Source organism: Coffea arabica, chromosome 6c (genome assembly GCF_036785885.1).
Source record: "Coffea arabica cultivar ET-39 chromosome 6c, Coffea Arabica ET-39 HiFi, whole genome shotgun sequence".
Lineage (NCBI taxonomy): Eukaryota > Viridiplantae > Streptophyta > Magnoliopsida > Gentianales > Rubiaceae > Coffea > Coffea arabica.
The window spans coordinates 41,829,105-41,852,505 of record NC_092320.1 but is presented as its reverse complement, the minus strand read 5'-3'; the positions used below and the strand labels follow the sequence as shown (position 1 = coordinate 41,852,505).

Sequence of the window (23,401 nt, the reverse complement as noted above, 5' to 3'; positions counted from 1 at the left end):
ATTACAAAAGAAAACCAAGAAACTAGTCTAGGCTAGTCTATCCAAAACTCCCGTCCTGGCTTGCCTTCCATGTTAAGGAAAACAAAACTAAAGGGATGAGCTAAAAGCTCAGTAAGGTTCCGAACACATAACCAAACAATCAATCCAATACATTAAACATAGAGTATCAATAATTCAAGAAACATTTACAATGGAAAGTGATAATAACACATTCATTAAAAGGATACAGGCTCACAGGGAGCCATGCTTTCGTTCATTCATTCGTTCCCCTGACATTTCCCCTTATTTCTCCAATTGTTTGACAATGCATTTTTGTAAGTAAAACCCTCGTTCGTTCGTTCATTTCATTTCATTCACCCCCTCCTGGGCGTTGGCCAGGCTCCACCAACCTACAAGGTAATACTCGAGTATACCAACGTTGACGCCCAGGGTTACCATATCGCCCAACTGAGTCCGTTTCTGACTCGAGTCGATCGGTAATGAAAGGCAGGGCCCAGTTCAGCCAAACGGCTTACATTCATGCGCAACTAGCATTTAATCATTTAATCATTGAAAATTTGACATTTATTTAGGTCGAGTACGATAAAGTACATACTCGCCTAGAAAACTCGTTTTAACAATCATTGAAAGTACTTAACACATTATCAATCAATAATAACAAGCCAATAAGTCAAGAAAATATAACAAACAAGAACACTCACCTATATACGCAAAACAACGTGCAAAATATCCTTCCGGATATTATCTTTAGTCACCAAGAAAACCTAAGATTAAACAAGAAAGAATATTACAGCTCATCTAACACAAACAATTAGGTGAAATCAAAGAACTCGACAATTGATGAGTAGAACGTATAAAAGACTTTAAAGTGAAACGAGGACATTTGGACCCGTGGACAAAAATAACTAGGGTTTTATAGTCGAAACGTAAAACCCAACTGAAAAGGGTTATAAAATTTTCCAATGGAAACACTTGAACCAAAGACAAGTCGGAATCCAACTAGATAGGCTAAGAAATACTGTTTTCGAGATCATTTATATGGTTCAAAATCATCCCATATTCAAGTAGATATTATAGACTAAATGTCTTAATGAAATTTATGTAAAAGGGAGGACAAATACCCATGAAAACCCTAAACCACTCCTTTTTATTTGGTAAGCGTAAGTAAACATTTGGAGTTTCCAATTGAAGAAGGATCATGTTTTAAGATGAAAAATGGTCATAGTATTTGCCAAACGAAAATATACAAATTCAAATAGAAACTTAGCCCTCGAGCGAAAATTTGGACAGCACGCCCTTTGTATTTACTTATTTTTCCAGCAATTTATGGCTTCATTGTTTTCCTCAATCAATCCCAAAGTCACACACAATATCATCTCATTTCAATAGCCATTCCATAGGCTCAAAGTCATATAAGTAAAAAAATCAAGCTAACAACATGTGCAGAAATGAAGTTTAACAAAAGACAGATTTGACGGGTTTTACGTAACGGACACATCAGAAGCTATGCTTATCGGATTGGGATGTAATTTATACCGTTTCGAAGCTAAGACAGAGAGCTACAATTTTGATGAAGACCACTTAGTCCAAATTCCAGTGTAACCTAGTCAAATTCCCAATTCCCAAAACCAAGTTCCAACTAATTGGCTAATTAACCGTACTGCCTTTAAATGGCCATATCGTAGGCTACCAAAATCCGTTTAAGGCGTTCTTGGAGGCGTTGAAAATCTAAGACAAAGACCTACAACTTTCATGAAGACCACTCAGTCCAGTTCTCACCCTAACTAGGTCAAATTTACCAAAACAACTCCAGATTTTTCAGTTCGAAATTCACTACGGAAATCAACTAGCAGTCCTGCTTTATTCACTCATATCTAAGCACACACAACTCCAATTCAGGTAATTCCAAAGCCATTTGAAAGCTAAGATACAAGGTTATAATTCTTAAGAAAACATCATCAACCAATTGGGTAATATTACTGGTCAAACTAACCACTTACAAAGGCTGATTTTCATTTTCGGACAGAAACAGGGCAGCAATGGTATTTCGATCTTTTCACAGGCTACGTTGCTCAGATTGAGCTGAAATTTTGCAGGCAACTACAAAACATCATTTTCTACAACTTTTATATTTTGTGCTAAGACTAGTTCTGTGACAGCCCCACATTCTCCTAAGGCGAACCAAAGGGGTTAGCGGACTGCCTGCCCAGCTCTCGCCAGGACTAACGGGATAGTTCAAAGCGATCTCAAACGTTCTGGAACATACACGCGCGCATAAACAAGTTAAAATCACAAAATATAAAAAATGAAAATCGGAGCCGAACATGAACAGTAACCGACACGTCAGAATCCGGCCGGAATCTAGCCAGATTTCAGGCCGGATTCATGGCCAGAGAGCAAGGCCGGATTTCCTAAAAATCCTAGGGCAATCCGGCCGCTAATCCGGCCAGAAATTGGCCGGTTTCGACCCTATCCTTTTGCCGCCAAATTTTTTTTTTCGCTGTTTGAAATCCGAAACTGTCCAAAATCCAACCAAACACCAATCAAACCCATACCACTTGAAATTTAGCATTTACATACCAAAATAGCATACAAAAGTTTCCAATCCCATTTACACATGTGCGGTTTCAATCTTACAATTCAAAAGAGGGAACGGTCAAAATACATTCTAGGGTTTCATTCTTCGAGGAGCTATACAAAATGTATGCATAACTAGCTCAACTCGGCAACCAACTATCAAAGCCATTCAAATTCCTGTAAGGAAAACAAAAGAAATAGAGTGAGCTTACGCCCAGTGAAATACTATCACTTAAGCAGCAAAGTTCATATAAGCATAAAGCTTTTCATTCCAATTCATCAAAAGTAAGCCAAGAACACACATCAATAGTGTTAATAAAAGGATACGGATAGCTCTCAAGAGCCCCTTTCCTCGCTTGCAAACTTGATCGGACTTCATTGACTCTCCGTCAATGTTTAAAAGTAACCAACCGTAGGCTCCACTTGACTTCCATTCCTTCCACCCAACATACCCCTACCGGACCCGAACTCCAAACAGTAGAAATTTGGTAATACTCGAGTATATCGGAACCAAGAGTCTCATACTCAATGATTCCTTATAACAGTCCCCATGGCTCCTCAATTTTCACGACCAAGCCCTTGCCGGCTCGATTCAATTGACTACCAATGGGGTTGAGTTCAGTAGCAACAGTAATGGCCGTTGGATACTCGTCCAAATGACACCACATCAAGTCTTTGCATGTATCACTCAATTATACAGTAAACAGTCATATACGATAAAAGGGTGAGAGTGATCAAGTACACCCTCACCTCAATCAAGGTTAACAATGCAATTAAGCCATCAAATCATCGATTTCAAGTGTAGCAAAGCCACATAGTAACAAACAAGTGAGTAGTACACTCACCAAGCAAGCAAATGATATTTCATGTACTTCCGCCCAAAGAGCGTCTTGAACCACCGTGTCGTCCTAAAACATTCAAATAAGCGCAATAAGACTCGATTACAAGTCATCAATCTATTCCACATACTACCAAAATAAGGCTCTATTAGAACGTATAAGTACTAGAGTAAACTTGGGAAGTCCGGAAATGGAAGTTAAGATCTAACCCTAAAAACAGTTTTTGACATCATTTAGCGGTTTTGGCACCATTAGCACTACGATTATCGGATGGATGTACAATATACACCGTTTCGAAACTAAAAGAAAGGGTTACAATGTTGAAGAAGGACACTCAGTCTAGTTTGTAGTGCCACTAGGTCAAAAGTTCAATGTACCACACTAGAATCGCAAAAATAGGTTAGCAAACCGTATTCCGGTTAAATAACATAATTCAGGCTACCTAAGTCCAATTCAAGTGATTCCAAAGCCATCCAAAAGCTATGATACCAGGCTATATTTCTTAAGAAGACATCAACAACCAAATCAGTAGTATTTCCAATCAAATTAACCAATTACCAAGGCTGATTGCCAAGTTCAGACAGAAACAGGACAGCAGGGGTATTTCAGTCTTTTTATAGGCTACGTTGCTCCGATTGCCCTGAAATTTTGTAAGAAACTATAAAATATTATTCCCTACAACTTTCATATTTTAATCCAAGGCTAATTCGGCCACTAGCTAAGCGTAACAGTACCGGGCAGAATGGGTTCAATTGCAACCGTAATTCCCAATTTTCCCGTTCAATGCGGAAATTTTCTGCAAATAGCTACAATTTACACACTAAGGCTTCATTCTAAACCATTCCCAACCATCATCCATGGTCACACAATATTAATCATATGAAGACAGAAAAATCATGAATAAATATAAAACTTCACCAATTTCTACCAAAAATCATGAAACAACACCTAATATCACCACTTCATCTCATATAAGTCACTAATTAAACATTATTGAGAAGAAAGAGAGGTCCCTTAGTTATTTACCTTAAAAACCCTAGAAAAGGAGCAACTTTACACCTTAATCCTCCAAACCACTCCACAACCAAGCTTAACTTCATTAAACTAAGAGGTTTTATGGACAGGACGCGAGATTGCTCAATAACCCTTGCCAAGCAAGTTAAAGGCTCGAATTCTTTATGAAAGAAAACGAATGCACTAAGAATTTTATTAATCAAAAACTAGTTTTTAACCTTACAAGGCTAGCCTATTTATAGGCTCAATGAAGTAACGAAAACCCTAAAGAAACTTAAAGGGAAGGTCGGCTACCTTGTCTTCAAGGTGGGCCGGCCCATGCCTTCTACGAAACACTAGTCCAACTAAATAGAAAAACAACGACTAAGGCCCTACTCGGCCGATTCGTAAGGAGGCCCACTGGAGTCTTCCTGGGCTTGGACCAAAGTGTAAGTTGCTTGATTGATCCTTTCCAAGCCTTCAATATCTCTATAGCCTCCATGTTGATCGTGGACAACTCGAACAAGGGCTTGGAGGGATTCTTTGAAGAGCTTGGCCCGTGCACGTGTGACTGGGCCCAATGGGACTTGGACTGGGCCCTGGTTCATGCACACATCACTTCTTTTATCGAGATTAAGGTTTGCGTCATATTTTTCACCTTGACTAAATCAACAATTTGACTGAATTGTCTTCATCTTCCCTCTTACTTGGCCGAACCAAGAGAGAAGAGAAACCAAAGAGAGACCTCCAACTCCAACCTCAATTTTGTACTTGAATCTGAAGTTACTCCATGGAAATGTTAACTAAGAAAGATTTCAAGGTATTGGTGGAGCGATTTTTGAGGAAGAAGCCCTGGATTTCCATCTTTCTTGAGGTTACAAGGTAACTTTGGCTAGCAATTTTCCTCTACTACCAATATAGGTAAACTAGTGGATTAAGGTAGTACTTTTGGCAGCTTTATGGAAAATTTGATGGGTTGAACTAGTGTTAACCATGGCCTGATAGCTTTGTTATGACTTGCCTAAAGAAAATTCTAGCTTGTGATTAAGAATTTCAGTTTTGGGTTTCATTTTGCTAAACTTGAGTAGAGACGGTTATATGCTTGATGTAGTGAGTTGTGGGCTTGATATTTATATGCTTGAGTTGAAGCTATTTCATGGGAAGAATGAAGCCTTGAATGGGCTAGGAAAAGTTAGTAAACACAAAGGATGTGCCGCTGAAAATTTTTCCGCAGGGAACCTTGGAAGGTTTTATAGAATTTGTTATATCTTGATGTAGAAAAGTCAAAATTGAGTTTCATTTATTATGTTTGAAACTAGGTTCAGAGTATCAGTATTGTTCTCAATTCCCATGAATATCTATGATTTTTCAAAGTTGACTGAAACTGTATACCTGTTCTGTCTGTTACTGGGTGAAGCAGCAACTTTAGGTTGGAATTTAACCGACTCATGGATTGGATCTTACAATGGTACCTTCTATAAAGTTGTAACAATTTGAATCCATATTCCGACGGTATAAAGTTTTAAGTTTTTGGACATAAGAATCTCAAGATAAGATTTTCAAATGAGATCACGCAAAACTAAAACAAAAAAAAAATTCTATTTTTCCTAGGATTATTCCTACTTACATTCTCAACTTTAGGATTGGAATTGGTAAACTATTTGAGGTTGGTTTATGAGTGGAATCGAGACTTAAATGAAAGGAAAATGACTTCTTCAAACCACCTTAGGTCGGACAGTTTACAACTTTGCATTTTGAACATCTTTTCTACTTTCTCTAAACGTATGGCTATAAGTGATACTTTTCTGCTCTAAATGACTTTTGCAACATTGATTAGTAAAGACATAAGGATTATTCTTCGATGGGAACAAGCTGGTATTATATTTCGATAGGTTATACAACTATGAAACTTGTAAATTGATACATGTTCTAAATAAAGATTTGGAGCTTCAATTCCTACATAATATGGCTTTGTATTGCTGGTCTTACTAAAGCATGCGTTCACAAGACTCGAGAGAGTTAAAAAGGATATTCATCGAAAATATTTTGAACTACTCAATAATCAAGCTGAGAATTTCGAGGGCGAAATTCTTTAAGGGGGAGAGAGTATGAGAACCCTCATTTTTAAAATACAATTTCCCCAAACTACATGCCTTGCACCAAGATTTAAACCACCTCTTATATGCCCTAGCATTATATTTCACAATGTGTTACAACAAATCCCTTGTATGGACCCTCACTTTAAAACACAATTTTCTTATTTACATGCCTTATTATAAGATCTAGACCATTTAATATATGCCCTTACATATTATTTTCTATGTGTTATAATAATTTCCATGCATTTCATTTCAATTCATTTTACCTGAAGTAAAATATATCCTTGAGCTAGGTTGTAAATAAATCACCACTTGTAATTGTCCAAGTGTTCTTTTATTAGTGGTAGAGACTTTATGTGAGAGATTAGAGGTGTTGAATAATTATTGGTGCATTTGGAAAGGTAAGAATGGCATTAGTCAAAGAATTAAGAGAAATTGTGTACAAGAATTAGGCCAAGTGGCAAAATCCTAGCCATGCATCTTGTTTGACCAAAGATTAGATGAATTTTAAACCAATTTTTGCTCCATTCCTCCACCATAATTTCGTGCCCTTCTTAGCTTCCAAGAGAAGGAGAGAAACTCCATTTTAAAGCTTTCTAAACCTAGTGTGAGCTTGAGAGAAAAATCAAAAGAGAAAGATCTAGAGTTAGTGAGAAACTTTCCTCCAATCCTTGAGCTTTCATTTTGGTGGATTGTTTTGGTGATTTGAGCACCTTGTAAGTAAGGTAAGTACTCTTTAATTTGGGGGTTTTATGTGTTAGATCATCTACTATAAGCTCTAATCATGAATTGCAAGTTGTTGTGGTTGGAATTGAAAGTTAACCCCTTGAATTAAACAAGTAGTGGATGAATTGTTAGTATGCACACCAAGTGTTTGATGAAATGTTCAACTCTTATTCATTTATGTTTATGAGGTATTGATATGTTTTAAAACCTTATATGGTTAGATGTAACACTTGAGATGTGCAAAAGGTGAAAATAATGAGAAGAGTGAAAGTTGGGAAACAATTAAGGATGCTGACCGAAACTGTTCAGCTTGCTGTCCGGTTTTTGCCCTGATGTTTCATGCATATTTTGGCTACAAATGTGAGTGATATATGTTGGGTTATGTGTGTAGAGGTTGTCTACAAAAAATTAGCCAATTTGGTTGAGTAAATTTTGAGTTGCAAGCAAAGGGACAAAACTGGACTAGGTCCAGAAACTTTCTGTCCAGCGATGTTGTAAAGGCTATAACGTTTTACTCACTGATCTGAATTGAGTACCGTTTGTGGCATTGGAAAATAGACTCTTAGAGCTTTAAAATGGTACCTGGCTCATGTTCCGGTTCGTCCCGAGCAATCCGTGGCAAGTCGTGGAAGTCGGCTGCCCGTGCGGTACTGTTCATCCGAGGCAGTCCAGAAATTTCTTTTGTCTTCTTAATTTTGAGCCACTTAAGCTGGGATTTTGGAAATGGTTTCTTCACGACAAATTTAACCTTAAGAACCTAGTTTCCAACGCAATTGATGGAACCTAATTCTGACTCTCCTACCATGAACAGTGACCATTTTCCCGAGGCTGGTCGGGCGAGACAGTTTAACCGTAATGAAACTTTTGAGCTTCGGTGAAACCCTTCTTTTGCCGAACTTTCATGTACATACCAAACTTGTTTTCTTATCAACTTTTCCCATGGTTTGGACCTCATTTGCATGATAGATTAAGTAGCTTAGGCTACTCACTTGGTCTCTTAATGAACCTATACTTGAGTAAGGAACGAATCCAATTGTTAATGGTTTCGCTCGTTGACCTAGGTTTGGGCAACAAAGGTGATCGTAACTGAGACGTTTGATGTCAATTGCTACTTTTGCTTGACAGGTGAGTGTTTCACTACTTGCTACTTGTTATGTGGAATACTTGCATACTTGAAATCGTTGATTTGCTATTGTTTGAGCCAAACACTGTTTCAGTTAAAATCGAGGCGAGTGTGTACTTTATCGCACTTGACCTTCCTTGTTTTCCACTGAGGCTCTACTTACTGAATGAAGTAATATGAAATGAGATATTGCTATACATGACCGTGCTTAAGTTGCGTGGATGACATTCCGCCAACTACTGTTACTGTTTGGGTACCCAACCTCATAGGTGAGTCGGTTGTATCGAGCCAGCAAGGGCTTGGTTGAGAAGGCCGATAAACCTTGAGGACTGTTTACTGTTCACTGGAAATTGAATCTTGCCTGGATGTCCCTGGTGAAGCATAGCCGTTGTGCTTGCTTGTTGTGTTGTCCAGCACCACCAGTGATAAAATCCTCGACTTGATACTGCTTTATTGGAATCCTTGAGCATTGGAAACTCGGATTCCTGGTATACTCGAGTATTACCAAACTACTGTTTATGGAGTGCGGGCCCGGTGGGGGGTTGTTTGGGGGACGGAGACTGGTGAAAGTGTTGTTCTACGGACCTATATACTGTTACAAGTGTTGACGGAGTGTCAACAGGAGGCAATTATGATCAAGCTCAAGTGGACCTTTGGCTTTTGAAAGCCACCCGTATCCTTGAATTGAATTGTGATTAAACTGTTATTTTGCTGTATGGTGTTTAGTTGGCTATTTTGTGATTTTATGTGGCTATGTGTTTACTTGTTTACCTGGAACCTCACTGGGCTTTAGCTCACCCCATTCCCTTTGTTTTCCTTAACAGATCGGGAAGGGATTTGATCGAGGGCTTTCTTAGCTTTATTTTGCCGTTCTTGCGTTTTGAGGTTGTAACTTTCGTTTAAGCAGACTTGTAAGCTTAAATTCTTAAGGGTGATTTATATTATGTAATTTTGAGTGAAGCGTGGTAAGTTGGCATACGATGATATATGTACTAAGCTGAATTGTTGGATTAGTGATCATGTTTGAGTTAGTGTTTCAATCCCCTGCATTGTCAAATGTTACATTCGTTTCATTGATGATATTAGTACTTTGAACGACTGAGTCCCGGCGAGAGTTAGGCAGGCAGTCCGCTGATACCCTAGGGTTTGCCCAAGGGAGAGGTGGGGCTGTCACAATGGACCCCTTAGCCGACTCATGGGTTTCTAATCTTCAGTGATGGCCGAAACTAGGACAACAAGCCTAGCTTCGTTGAGGCCTTCGATGAACTTTGGCTCTCCACTCGACTCTCGGGCCGCACGAACCAATGTTTATAGTGTCTCATTTAATCTCTTCGCGCGAGCTCGTGTCATAAGCCCCAATGGCACCTTCACTTTCTCCACTTGGATAGCTCCCTCAACCTCCTCATCAGAACTCGTATCACGTAGTGCCCGGATCTAGACGAGGAATCAAGTTGGTGAGCGAAGTAACACTCGAAACCCTAACTCTATGATGCAAACCTTGGACTCAACCTCAACCTATAACACTTGAGTAATTGAGACAATGTTATAAGTAGAGGAACGCCACAATCAAGGCGTGTACTTCTCAATCGAATACCCTCGAGTAATTCTCAAGTATTCAATGGGACTCTCTTAGACAAGAGAAAAGTGTAAACACTCAAATTTCTGAAATATTATTCAATGAATAAAACTGTTGGTGGTGTGGGCTATTTATAGCCTTACATAGCAAAGAAAACCTAAAGTGATTTGGAATCACTTATTTCCTAAAAATAAGGACTTAGTTTCGGCTGCCTTGTGGATTAGTGGGCTTGGCCAAATCTATGAGGGCTTGCATCAACTAAATAAAACAAGATAATAGACTATTAAAAGCAAAAGGTGGATATTTCAATAGATCTAATTGATATTTTTCCAATCGCAGATAAACAAAGCAACCTTTCGTCATTAATCTTCGGAGGTGAAGGTGAATTTCATATGAATTTTCCTGTTTGTTCACAAGAAGTTTGTGATATTCCCTTTCTTTGGTATACCTAATCTTGTTGGTGAATTTTTGAAGTAAAAATCGTGACACGAGCCCCCCTGTTAAAAACCCCCCAATGGATCTAGGAATGACCTCCTGTGCTTGTGTACAAATTAAAGCTTGTTGAAAGTAAGCCCTTATTTCAAACACTTAACTCAAGAAAACAAAAAACGAGACTTTAATCCTCGAATGGAGCTCCAAACTCCATTTCGCTTGACTTTTGGGCTTGAATGAGAGTGTAACGGATTGTTTTGTCTTGCTCAAGTTTGGTTTCAAGACGTGCATGGTCAATTCCCTCATAGGTGGTACAAACGAGTGCTTGCATGGACTCTTTGATCTTCTTGGCACGAGCCCTTGTCATTGGGCCATTGAATTCCATGCGGCTCTCCTTCATGGGCTCAAGGTTGGCCACCCCTCCTCTTGCATCATTCCCCTCCTCTTGAAGGCGATTTGTCCCCAAATCAAGCTCATCGTCTGCAAGAAAAGGGCTTAAATTAGCCACATTAAAGGTTCACCGTACTCACCCGGTAGGTTCAATTTGTATGCGTTGTCATCGATGCGCTCCACTACTTGGAAAGGACCATCCCCTCTTGGCAAGAGTTTGTTGCGTCGAGCCACGGGGAACCTCTCCTTGCACATGTGAATCCACACCCAGTCACCTGGCTCAAAAATCATCTTACGACGACCCTTGTTAGCATGACGAATAAACTGGAATGTGCGTTTCTCAATATTATCTCTTACCTTTTGGTGCAAGGCACGCATTTGCTCAGCTCATTTCAATCCATCCATGTTAGTTCGTTCAGTCACAGGTAAAGGTGATAAATCTAAAGGTGTGAGAGGATTAAACCTATAAACGACTTCAAATGGGGAGTAGTGTGTGGTACTATGGACTATGCGGTTGTAGGCAAACTCAACATGTGGCAAACAATCTTCCCATGATTTCAAATTCCTTTTGATAATTGCACGCAACAAGGTGGAAAGTGTCCTATTAACCACTTCAGTTTGACCATTAGTTTAAGCGTGACTAGAAGTAGAGAATAAGAGTTTAGTTCCTAGTTTACCCCATAAAGTTTTCTAGAAATAGCTAAGGAACTTGACATCTCTATCACTAACGATGGTGCATGGCATACCATGCAATCTAATAATTTCCCTAAAGAACAGGTCAGCTATGTGTTTAGCATTGTTAGTTTTGTGACATGGAATGAAGTGTGCCATTTTTTAAATCGATCTACAACCACGTACACAGAGTCATGACCATACCTAGTCCTAGGTAGTCCAAGTACAAAGTCCATAGAAAGGTCAATCCATGGAGTAGTAGGAATGGGTAATGAAGTGTAGAGTCCACAGGGGTTTACCTTAGACTTGGCATGGTGACAAGTCACACACCTTTGAGCCATGCGTTCTATATCGCACTTCATTTTGGGCCAATAAAAGTGCTCTTGGAGGATAGCCAGTGTTTTGGTGACTCCGAAATGGGCCATAAGACCTCCACCATGTGCTTCCTTAACAAGTAGCTCTTGCATGGAGCAAGCGGGAATGCATAGTTTGTCCTTGAAGAACAAATACCCTTGAGAAATAGAGTAGTTCTCACCGTTGAACCATGGAAGGTCAACAAAAATAGCTCCAAAGTCTGGGTCATTAGTGTAAGCATTTTTAAGTAATTCAAATCCAAGAAGTTTAGCATCAAGAGTGGTAATGAGTGTGTACAAAACCACATTGCTCTTCCCGGCCTTGTATTTGATTACAAATGGGAAACTATCAATGAAGGCCACCCATCGAGCGTGTCGCTTTGATGTGTGTACGGACCTCAACCCACATAATGACCCAGTCCAAGTCCCATTGGGCCTAGTCACATGTGCGCGAGCCAAGCTCTTCAAAGAATCCCTCCAAGGCCTTGTTCAAATGGTTCAAGACCAACATGGAGTCCATAGAGATATTGAAGGCTTAGAAGGAGACAAGAAAGTCATCTACACCATGATCCAAGCCCATGAAGAGTCAAGTGGGCCTCCAAGTAAGTTGGCCGAATAGGGCTTTAGGTCTTAGTGATTACTTAGAGTTAGATTAGACGCTTTAGTAGAGCATGGGCCGGCCCATCTTGACACCAAGATGGCCGAATGCTTCCCTTAGGATTTTTAGTAACCTTTAGCCTATAAAAAGGCTAGCTTTGTGAGGTTTGAAGGTAGACGTTTTAAAAATAAAGTTTGTTTATTTTCGATTCTTCTTGTTAAGAGAGATTCGAGCTTCTACTTGCTTTGGCAAGGGTTATTGAGCAATCTTACGTCTTATCCATGATTGTTCTACCGACCTATCCATTTGCGTAACCACCTCGATTGGAGTCATCGTTTTACCGCCTGTAATCAAATCGTGTCGTCCGTTTGATTCTAGGTTCCGCAATCCAAGCGTTGGACCACCTCGCTAGATCCTTGGGCAACGTGCTACGTGTCTCGAAACAAGTTGATCGAGGACCGTATCAATTGCCTTCAGAGCTTTGGTTGAGGTATCTTCCGTTATATCCATTGTTTTTGTCTTTATTTGTCATCCAGAATTCCTTGTTTCTGTTGCCGTGTTGGAAAAAAAAAAAAAGAATTTCTGTCGGCGCTTTGTTCCTTTGTTTTCCGTGTCAAAACTGGTTCCTTTATGTTAAATCTCTGACCGTAGTCTTGATCACTCGTTGCATTAACGAATTCTAGCCGTAAGTGTGTTCCATTCTGTCCAAGTTGTGTCTTGTAGTGCGTCTTCAATTTCTGACCGTAGTACCTTGAAAATCAAGTTTAGTGTTCCGTCGTTGGCATCACTTTCTATCCAAAGTTGCTGTCCGTGGTTGTGTGCACTCATGGTGTCCAAAAATTCTGGTTGAACATGCAAATCTGTCTTGCTAGTTAGTAGTTGCTTGAGCAACAAGAAGACCCACTTGGGTGGCGGCTAGGGTTTCCTTCTTCGCTAGAGTTCATTGTTTTTCGTCAAATCTGTCCATGCATGTGTCGTTGTTCCCGTTGATAACCTGACCGTATCTTGTGTCCTTGTTGCATCCAAATTCTGTCCAAGTAGGTAGTCCAAGCCGAAGCCACAAGAAGGCAAGTAGGCGACGGCTAGGGTTTAGCTTTGACGGCAAGGGTTTATTTTTTTCAAATCTGTCCAACTCGGTTCATGAGTCATCCAAACTGTTTTCTTAATTTTCTAATCTGATTTTGGGTTAAAACTTGTTGGTGTGGTGAAATCTTAAAGAGAATCTACAAGATTTTAGAGTTTCTTGAAGTTCTTGGTTACTACCTAGAAGTTCTTGAAAATCTTGAAAGTATCTTACTAGTTCTTGAGGGACTTGGGTTGTGCATTATTACGAGTTGTGGGGCTGACATTATTTCTGGAATTTTACTACTTCAGCCAAGTATTTGTGTTGTTCTTTAAGTAAAAAAAAATAGAAACGAAAAAGAAAAGAAAGAAAACCATTCGACTAGGACAAGAGGGTCGAACAAGAAAAAAAAAATGGAAGAACTCGGTTCTTTATTGCCAAGACAACTACCATTACATCTTGTTTCTAAACCAAACCAGAAAATTGCAAAAGGAAAGAAACTCAAAAGTTTTGTCCTACCTCTTCTTGCAATTCTTGATCACCTTGTGCCTTGATAACTTGAACTGCCTTGATAACTTGAACCACCCTTCGAGGTTCTTGAATTTATTGACCACTTTGTTTCTTGAAAACTTGAACCTCCCTTCAAATAAACAACTTCCCATACTCTCTTGTGGTGGTGAAGGGCTTCCTTGGCCTAGGAGTAAAGTTCTTGGGAGCGGCTTGAGCAACTCGTGGGGGTGAAGCTTGTGTGAGGGCACTTGCATCTTCTTGCCGCGAAGCCATAGTTGAAGCTGTCTTGGTTGTTGCACAATGGGGGAAGACCGAATCTGGTTTGTGTGTGTGAGAGCTCGGGTTGTGTGTGAGAGGAGTCGGCTGCCTTAAGGAACTTTATAGAGTCCCAACCGACCTTGGTGAGGGAATTTTGGAGGAGAAAGAAAATCTGGAAAATTCGGTGGACAAGGTAGAAACCAAATCTGATTTGCTAGCCCACTTGTAGAGGATTTTGGGGGTTACTAAAGTTATTCAAGAAAGGGTTTCTAACAGAGTTTCCAAACTTAACTTGTTTTTCCAAAATAACTTTAGGAAACTAAGTAAAACACTTGGATAACTCCTTTGTTTTCCACTTGGCTACTCCCCTACTTTCTCTCCTACGTTTTAGGATACCACTCCTACATTTTAGGAATCTACTCCTACCTTTTGGAAACTAGTGTTTCTTGTCCTTAGGGTGCCTTCCTTGCTGTCCACCACTACCTCCCTCCAAAATCGGCCATTCCACCTCATTTTTCATCCACGTTTGTGTCTTACACCCTTGATTACTCTTGTGGAAAAGGTTGGTGAACGGTTATTGGGCTCGAGCAGCATTTCTCACCTACCTAAACCGACAGGTAAAGGTGTTGGGTAAGATCTTTTGCGAGAACCCGTAATTTTTTTCCATTTTCTAGGTTTTAGTATCTTTCATGGCTTGTTTTTTGCATTTTCGTGATTAGGAAAATTTCTAGATAATTTTTGTGAGTAAATAGAGTTTTTAGGTGATTTTTCTAGTGTTTTTAGGTGATTTTTTCAGGTGATTTTGAAAAATTAAGAGCGTATGCCGGACGTGGGACCCGCTAGTGCGAAAAGTTCGGAAAAATTCGGCCAACTAGGTTAAGTTTTGGATATTGGGTTTAAATTATCGGGTGTTAAGAGATAAGTAGAGGTTGCTATTTGGATTGGTTTGAGAGGAAACAAAAAGATAGAGATGCATTAATTAGGTGACAAGTGTCACCATAGGGTTGGTAGAAACTTTTGACCATTATTTCTTGTTTTACCATTTGACTTAAATAAACCAAAAATTACGAAAAATCATCAAAAATCTTACCTATTGTGGCCGGCTCTCTCTCTCTCTCTCTCTTTCTCTCTCTCTCTCTCTCTCTAAGCAAAAGAAAGAAAACTCTCCAAGCTTTGCTCCAATCTACCAAATCAACCATTGAATCTTGTTTTTGCTCCATAGAAAACATTAAGGGAGTGATAGTGAGGTGTTTTGTGGAGTTATTTGGAAAATTAAGAGGACTAGTTGCTCTCTCTCTCTTATTTCTAAGGTGAGTTGTGAAGAACCACTCTCCTCCCTCTAATGATGCTTAATTTATGATTAGTGGTGGTATAAGATGCAACTTTATGGATTATATTTTGATTTTTGGTTGAATTGGTGAAGTTTTATAATTATTGGTGATTTTTTTGTTTTAATATGAATATGATTGTGTGGCTATGTATGATAATTGGAATTGGTATGTAAGGGATCTAGGAGGTGGAAAAAGTGGATAATTGCAAACAATTTCTGTTTTAGAAAGAAAATTGGAAAGTAGGGTTTCTTTGATCTACATTCTGCCTGGCATAGTAGCTCATAGTTAGGGGCCGAATTGGCCTTGGGTTAAAACATAAAAGTTGTAGGAAATGATATTTTAGAGATGCCTACAAAATTTCAGGTCAATCGGAGTAGTGTAGCTTGAGAAAAGTCGAAATTACCCTTGCTATCCTGGTTTTACCCGAATTTGAGAATTGTGTCAATAATTGGTTATTTTGGTTAGAAATGCTTCAGAGTTGGTTGTTGAGGTCTTCTGATGAAATATATCCCTGTTTCTAAGCTTTCGGATGGCTTTGGAATTACTGGATTTGGACTTAGGTAGCTTGTTTTATGATGTTTACACCAGAATGCGTTTTGTGAATCTGTTTTTCCGGTTCTGGTGTAGTATCTTGCATTTTTGACCTTGTTACACTCGAAACTAGACAGAGTTGCCTTCTGGAACATTGTAGCCCTATCTCTTAGCTTCGAAATGGTGGGTCTTGCACCTTCATCTGATAATGGTAGTGCCTTTGGTGCCATTACCGCAAAATGAGGTCAAAAACTATTTTTTCAGGGCTAAAGCTAATTCCATTTCCGGATTTTTCTGGTTTCCTCTAATGCTTGTATATGCTTATGGAACCCTATTGGGTCATATTTGGCATTGGTTTATGACTCGTTATCGAGTCTCATTGTACTTTTTTGCATGTTTTAGGGCGTGACGGTGGTTCACGACGTTTTTTTGACGGAAGTGCATGAAACACCATTTGCAAGTTTGGTGAGTGTACTACTCACTTGTGTGTTACTATATGGCTTTGACACTTGAATTTGATGCGTTGAATGTTAAATGATTGAAGTGAGGGTGTACTTTATCACTCTCACTTATTGCTTATCATGTCATTGGAATGTTACATGAAATGAAAGTACTTGACTTGGTGTCGTTTGGACGAGTATCCAATGACCATGATTGTTACCATTGAGCTCAACCCCATTGGTAGTTGATCGAATCGAGTCGGCAAGGGCTTGGTCGTGCCAATTAATGAACCTTGGGGACTGTTATAGAATCTTGTAGTATGAGAAACTCTCGATTCCGGTATACTCGAGTAATACCACAGTGCAAGTGTTTGGAGTTCGGGCCCGATAGGGGAATGTTAGGTGGAAGGAATGGAAGTAAAGTGAAGTCTACGGTTGGTTACTTTTAAACATTGACGGAGAGTCAATGAGATCCGATCAAGAATGCAAACGAGGAAAAGGGCTCTTGAGAGTCGCCCGTATCCTTTTATCATCGTTATTGATGTGTGTCTTTATTTACTTTTGATGAATTGGACTGAAAAGCTTGATGCATCTATGAACTTGGTTGCTTGGAGTAGTATTATCTCACTGGGCAATTAGCTCACCCTATTCCCTTTTGTTTTCCTTACAGGAAAATAAATACTTTTGCACTGCAATTGATAGTTGGTTGCCGAATTGAGCTAGTTGGACATATCTTTTGTATAGCTCATTGACTGAAACCCTAAATGTACTTTTGGGTCAATTTCTCTTTTGATTTGGCAAACTGTATTTGTATCCACTTTTGAATAACTTTGGTATGCCACTTTGGATTGTATATGCTAAATTTCAACATGTAAATACTCGCTTGACGTTTGGTTGGGTTTTGACGTGTCGGTTACTATTCGTGGCCGACTCCGATTTCATTTTTTTTTATTTTGGGATTTTAACTTGTTTACGCGCGTTCTATGGTCCGGAACATATTAGATCGCTCTAAGCTGAACCTTAGTCCTAACGAGAGTTGGGCAGGCAGTCCGCTAACCCCTTTGGTTCACCTTAGGGGAAGGTGGGGCCGTCACAGGTGGTATCAGAACCTAGGTTTGAATTGGCCTGGGTGTATTAGAATTGCTTGATTTGAGGATTCTTTTGATTACGTCCTTTAAGATTATTTATGCTTATTTACTCATTTGGTGTAGGATGGACGGTCAGGGTGACCCTAATAGTCCCCCAGCTGGAGAGCAACCTCGTGAAGCGCTTCCAGTGATCCCCTACCAGATTCGGCCAGGAGGGGTCGTGGTTCGTTGGAGCCCAGCTAACCGCCTCAGACGGTGTGAGTGTCGACATAAGTATGCTTACCCTAACACTCTAGTGTTGGCCGTGGCCGAGGAGCGTAAGGAGTTGGCCGGAGAGAATGCTCAACTTGAGGTCGAGGTGACCCAGCTTAGGGCGGCCAATGAGAGACAGGCCGAGCGTATTAAGGGTTTGGAGTACGACGTGCTAGAGGTAGAGGATAGGGTTGATGACCTCTGCACTCAGCTTAGGGAGACACGTGAGCGCGAGTCCAAGAGAGCTCAAAAGGTTAAGGTTCGAGCTGCATCGATCTTGAACCTTTGCGCGGACGTGGTCGAGGGCGTGAGTGACGAGGACTCTTGTGCGGGGCCTGAGGCTGGGGTTGGATCCACTCCGTCCAGTGGGTCTACTAGCTCGTCGTCGGACTAGGTTATGACTCCTAGGGTCTTTGAGATAGTTTTGTTTCTATACATAGGGCGGATAGGGAAAGAGCCTTAGCTAATCGTTTTGTACGTCTAGATTAGTTATGTGTATATTTCTTTTGATGAGGCCATTCCCTTGGGGATTGTCCATGTTTGTACTTGACTTGACTGCTTGTTGCTATGTGTGTTGTGTGCCTTGTTTGGAATGTATATATATGTTTTTAAAAGTTTTTGGGTTTTACTTACATGCATTGTTATTATATTGGTTTAGTACAATTGCCTAGACCAAGTAAAGTTTATGGAAGGAACATGTAGTGGACGGGGACGTGGGCGCGAAAATAGACAACCCATACCGGATAGGGGTACTGGGAAAACTTCATCTGGACCTAACCTTGACCCCAATGTGCAAATCGCTGCCGCTATGCAGCAAATGACCAACCTGCTGGCACAAGTGGTGCAGCAACAAGGCCAGAATCCAGACCCTAATCCTGGAAACCCTGGCAATCATGTCGAGAGCGAAGACAGAGCTCTCGAACGATTTCAAAAGTTTGCTCCACCCAAGTTCATTAGGGGATCCGATCCGGATGTTGCCGAAAGGTGGCTCGAAAAGATGGTCGATATTTTCGCTGCCCTGCACTATACCGAAGAACGACAGGTAACTTTTGCCGTTTTCCAGCTTGAAGGGGCGGCCCGTTCCTGGTGGAATGTCATACGGCAAAAATGGGAACGGGAACAAATGCCCAGGACTTGGGTAAATTTTATGAGAGAGTTTAACACGAAATTTTTCCCTCCTCTAGTTCAGGAGAGGAAGGAAGATGAGTTTATTCGACTCCGCCAAGGGGCTCAATCCGTAGCGGAGTATGAAAGCCAGTTCACGCGCTTATCTAAGTTTGCCCCTGAGTTAATTGTGATGGAACAACGGCGGATCAGGCGTTTTATTCAGGGCCTGAATGTGAAAATTCAGAAGGACCTTGTGGTGGCCCAGATTAACGCTTTTAGCGAGGCCGTTGAGAAAACCCAACGAGTAGAGAGTGCCAAGGTCCAAGTACGGAACTTCCAGGCGAAGAAGCGGGGTTTTCCTGGAAGCAGCTCTGGACAAGGGGATAAAAGTACTCCCTCCAAGTTTGGACGAGGAGCTGGAGGTGGACGACAGACAGGTTTCGGCAGAGGGGCTCAGTCCAGGGGTGGCTCAGCCGGAAGAGGCCAAGGCGGAAACTTCCAGAAGGGTTCCGGTTTGGCATCCCGTGGGCCTTGTGGATACTGCGGAAAGCCGAATCACTCCGAAGATAGTTGCTGGAAGAAAGGGGGCAAATGCCTGCATTGCGGAAGCGCAGACCACCAGCTTGCTACCTGCCCACTTTTAAAGCAAGACAGAAATGGGGCTCAAACCGCGCCAAAGACCAATGCTGGACCAGTCAGGGGAGATGGGCCCAAACCTAAGGTGCCAGCTCGAGTGTATTCCTTAGAGCCCCAACAGGTCCCAGATTCCTCGGAGGTCGTAGAAGGTACGATCCCTATTTTTCACCGCTTTGCCAAAGTTTTAATTGATCCTGGTGCCACCCATTCCTTTGTTAACCCTACTTTCATGTGTGGCATCGATATAAAACCTGCTAGTTTACCATACGACCTAGAAGTTAGTACACCTACGGGGAATCAACGTTTGGTTACTAGTATGGTTTATAAGGATTGTGAAGTGTGGGTAGGAGAGAAGAGATTGTTAGGGGACTTGATAAGCTTAGTCCTCAAAGGGTATGATGTGATATTGGGTATGGATTGGCTAGCCAAGTATAATGCCCAACTGGACTGTAAAACAAAAGTGGTAGAATTCCGCATCCCTGGTGAGGCAACCATAAAGTTGGATATGAGGGGTAGGTTAGCCTCATCTGCTTTGATTTCGGGCATTCGGGCTAGGAAACTGCTAAGTAGAGAGGCGCAAGGATTTTTAGCCTTTCTGATTAATACCCCCACGGATAAGTTAAAGGTGGAAGACATGACCATAGTAAAGGAATTTCCGGATATATTCCCTGATGAGTTAGTAGCTCTACCTCCGGAAAGAGAGATTGAATTCAAAATAGACCTGCTACCGGGATCCTCACCTATCTCAAAAACACCATACCGAATGGCTCTTGCTGAGCTCAAGGAGCTAAAGTTGCAATTACAGGATCTTTTGGAGCGGGGATTCATTCAAGAGAGTGGGTCTCCTTGGGGAGCCCCTGTGCTGTTTGTGAAGAAAAAGGACGGTGGGTTGAGAATGTGTATCGATTATGTGACAGCCCCACCTTCCCCTAAGGCGTACCAAAGGAGTTAGCGGACTGCCTGCCCAACTCTCGCCAGGACTACTAAAACGGTCAAACACTAACTCAAGTCGTTCGGGAAAATATTGGCGCGCTTAATCAACCCAATAAATGAGAAACGGGAAACAAAAGGCAAAACGTAAAGCGAATAGTTGCTGCCACGTCACAATCCGCCAAGATCCCATTGATTACAAGAAATTTCCAACAATCACTGAAAAGAGTATATACAAGCCAAGTACAATCCACTGGATAGGAATACACCCTATTACAAACCACTTTTGTATGGTTACAAGACAAAAGAAAACATTTAAATCCAAGTACAACAAAGGTTCCAACTATTGAGGAGCTATACAAAATCTCTCAACTAGCTCCACTCAACTTACGCATCACAGTCAAAAGTCCAAAAGATAATTCCCTGTAAGGAAAACAAAATTTACGAAGTGAGCTTTCGCCCAATGAGGTACTGTCACGTACATATACCAAGATCACATAAACTCAAGAGCATTCAGTCCAAATACGTTCGTCAAGTAAGTAAAAGCAATAACACCCAAATGTAAGGAATAAAAGGATACGGATGGCTCTCAAGAGCCCTTTTCCTCTTTTGCCATACTTGATCTCATCCCATTGACTCTCCGTCAATGTATACCAGGTAATCATGACCGTAGACCCCTCTTTACTCCAATTATCCGTCCACCTCACTTTCCCCTTACCGGGCCCGAACACCACACAGTACAGAATTGGTATTACTCGAGTAAACCGGAATCTAGGGTCTCATACCCAAAGATTCTCAAATACAGTCCCCATGGCTTGTCAAATGTCCCCGATCAAGTCCTTACTGGCTCGAGTCCATTGACTTCCAATGAGGTAGAGCTCAAAGTAAACAGTACAGATCCAGAGTTACATTAAGGATCGGCATCCAAGCGACACCAAATCAAATACAGTCAAGAGTGTTCAAGTTATATCATAACCAAACAAGTAGGCCAGAGAGTACGAGAGTGGTAAAGTACACCCTCGCCTCACCTAGTCCAAACAATCATCACAACTAGTCCAAAACACAGAATTCAAGTACAAGAAAGCCACGGAATAACAAATATGTGAGTAGTACACTCACCAAGTCAAACAAAGAAATTTCACAAGTTTTCGCCCGACGTGAGCCTCGGATCACCGGCACGCCCTATAATAATCAAGAAAGTACAATTAAGACTCAAACACGAGTCGAATACCTTTTAATAGGAACTATTAAGGTAAAACCCAAATATAGCTTGGAAATGAAAAATACATAATATTTAGGGTTAAAAGTAGAAACAACCCTAAAATTATTCATTTCTAGTCAATCTCAACCCAACTCACAAGGATCCAATGCCCTAGACACTCGGACAGCATTTCCCCTAAAATTTCTGATGTGTGCACGGGCCTCGGCCCACGCGATGACCCAGTCCGAGTCCCACTGGGCCCAGTCACACGTTCACGGGCCAAGCTGTTCAAAGAATCACTCCAAGCCCTGGTGAGAGTCGTCCAAGACCAACATGGAGTTCACAAAGATATTGAGGGCTTAGAGAAAGACCACTGGGCCAATTACACCTTGATCCAAGCCCATGACGACTCAAGTGGGTCTCCAAGGGATTCGGCCGAGTAGGGCCTTAGCCTTTGACACTTATTGGAATAGCTTACTTAGTAGAATGGGCCGGCCCACCTTACACTAAGATGGCCGACCACCCCTTTTAGGATTACTTAGGGTTTCTTTATTGTTTTCCTTAGCCTATAAATAGGCTAGCTTTGTAAGGTTAAGGACTAGCTTTTGATTAATAAAATTCTTAGTGCATTCGTTTTCTTTCATAAAGAATTCGTGCCTTTAACTTGCTTGGCAAGGGTTATTGAGCAATCTCGCGTCCTGTCCTTGATTGTTCATCCGACCTATTCCCCTGGAGTATTCACCTTCATCGGAGTGTCGTCTACCACCTCCAATCAAATCGAGTTGTCCGTTTGAGTAAAGGTTCCGCAAACCAAGCGTAGGACATCCCCGCTAGATCCTTGGGCAAACGTGCTACGTGTCTCGACCGTGGATCGAGGAACGTATCAGTTGGCTTCAGAGCTTTGGTGGAGGTATCTTCCGTTATATCCGTCGTCTTGTCTTAGTTTTCCTTAATTTTCCGCTGCCTTGTTTGTTAAAAAATATATATATATATATTTTTCTGTTCGAATTGTTACTTGTTGAGCCGTTTCCTTCGTTTGTTCTCTAGAATTCTGGTCGTTGCTTTTGTTTTGTTTTACGTTTCCATATCTGTTTGTTTTGAGTCTGCAAGTCTGTCCGTTGCTGTTTTGTTTGTCAAAAAAAAAAAAAAATTTTCTGTTCGCTAGTTCTTGTTGTTGTCGCATCAAATTTCTGGACAGCTGTGTGTTATTATTGTTAGTCCCAATCTGCCCAGATTTCATACTCTAGTGACATCCATTCTGCCCAGCAATTAGCCTTGCCGAATCTGCATACAAAAAAAAAACAAAACAAAACAGGCGCGGCTAGGGTTTTGCGGCTAGGGTTTTGTTGTTTGTCCGAATCTGTCCAAGTAGTTATTGATTATCCAAGTTGTTTGCTTACCTTGTCTAAACTGATTTGGGGGTAAAAACTTGTTGGGGTGGTGAATCTTGAATAGCACCCGCAAGGTTTGTAGGGTTCTTGAAGTTCTTGAACACTTTCTTGAATTTCTTGAAAGTCTTGAAAAAACTTTGTTAGTTTGAGGGAGTAGGGTGGTGCGTTCTTGTGTGTTTCGGGCAGACCTTGTTTCTGGGATTGTTTTACTCATTCGGTCAGGTGTAGTCTATTACCAAGTGAAAAAAAAAAAAACAAAGCAAAAGAAAACAGAACCGAAGAGAA

The 23,401-nt window shown here is 41.0% G+C and overlaps 1 long non-coding RNA gene across 1 annotated transcript; it reads left to right on the top strand.

Moving 5' to 3' along the window:
• Positions 1-7,190: 7,190 nt before the first annotated feature.
• Positions 7,191-9,397, top strand: LOC140008199 (uncharacterized). Its single transcript, XR_011815581.1, has 3 exons — positions 7,191-7,233; positions 8,296-8,359; positions 9,182-9,397. It is a non-coding gene; the product is annotated as an uncharacterized lncRNA (long non-coding RNA).
• Positions 9,398-23,401: the final 14,004 nt, after the last annotated feature.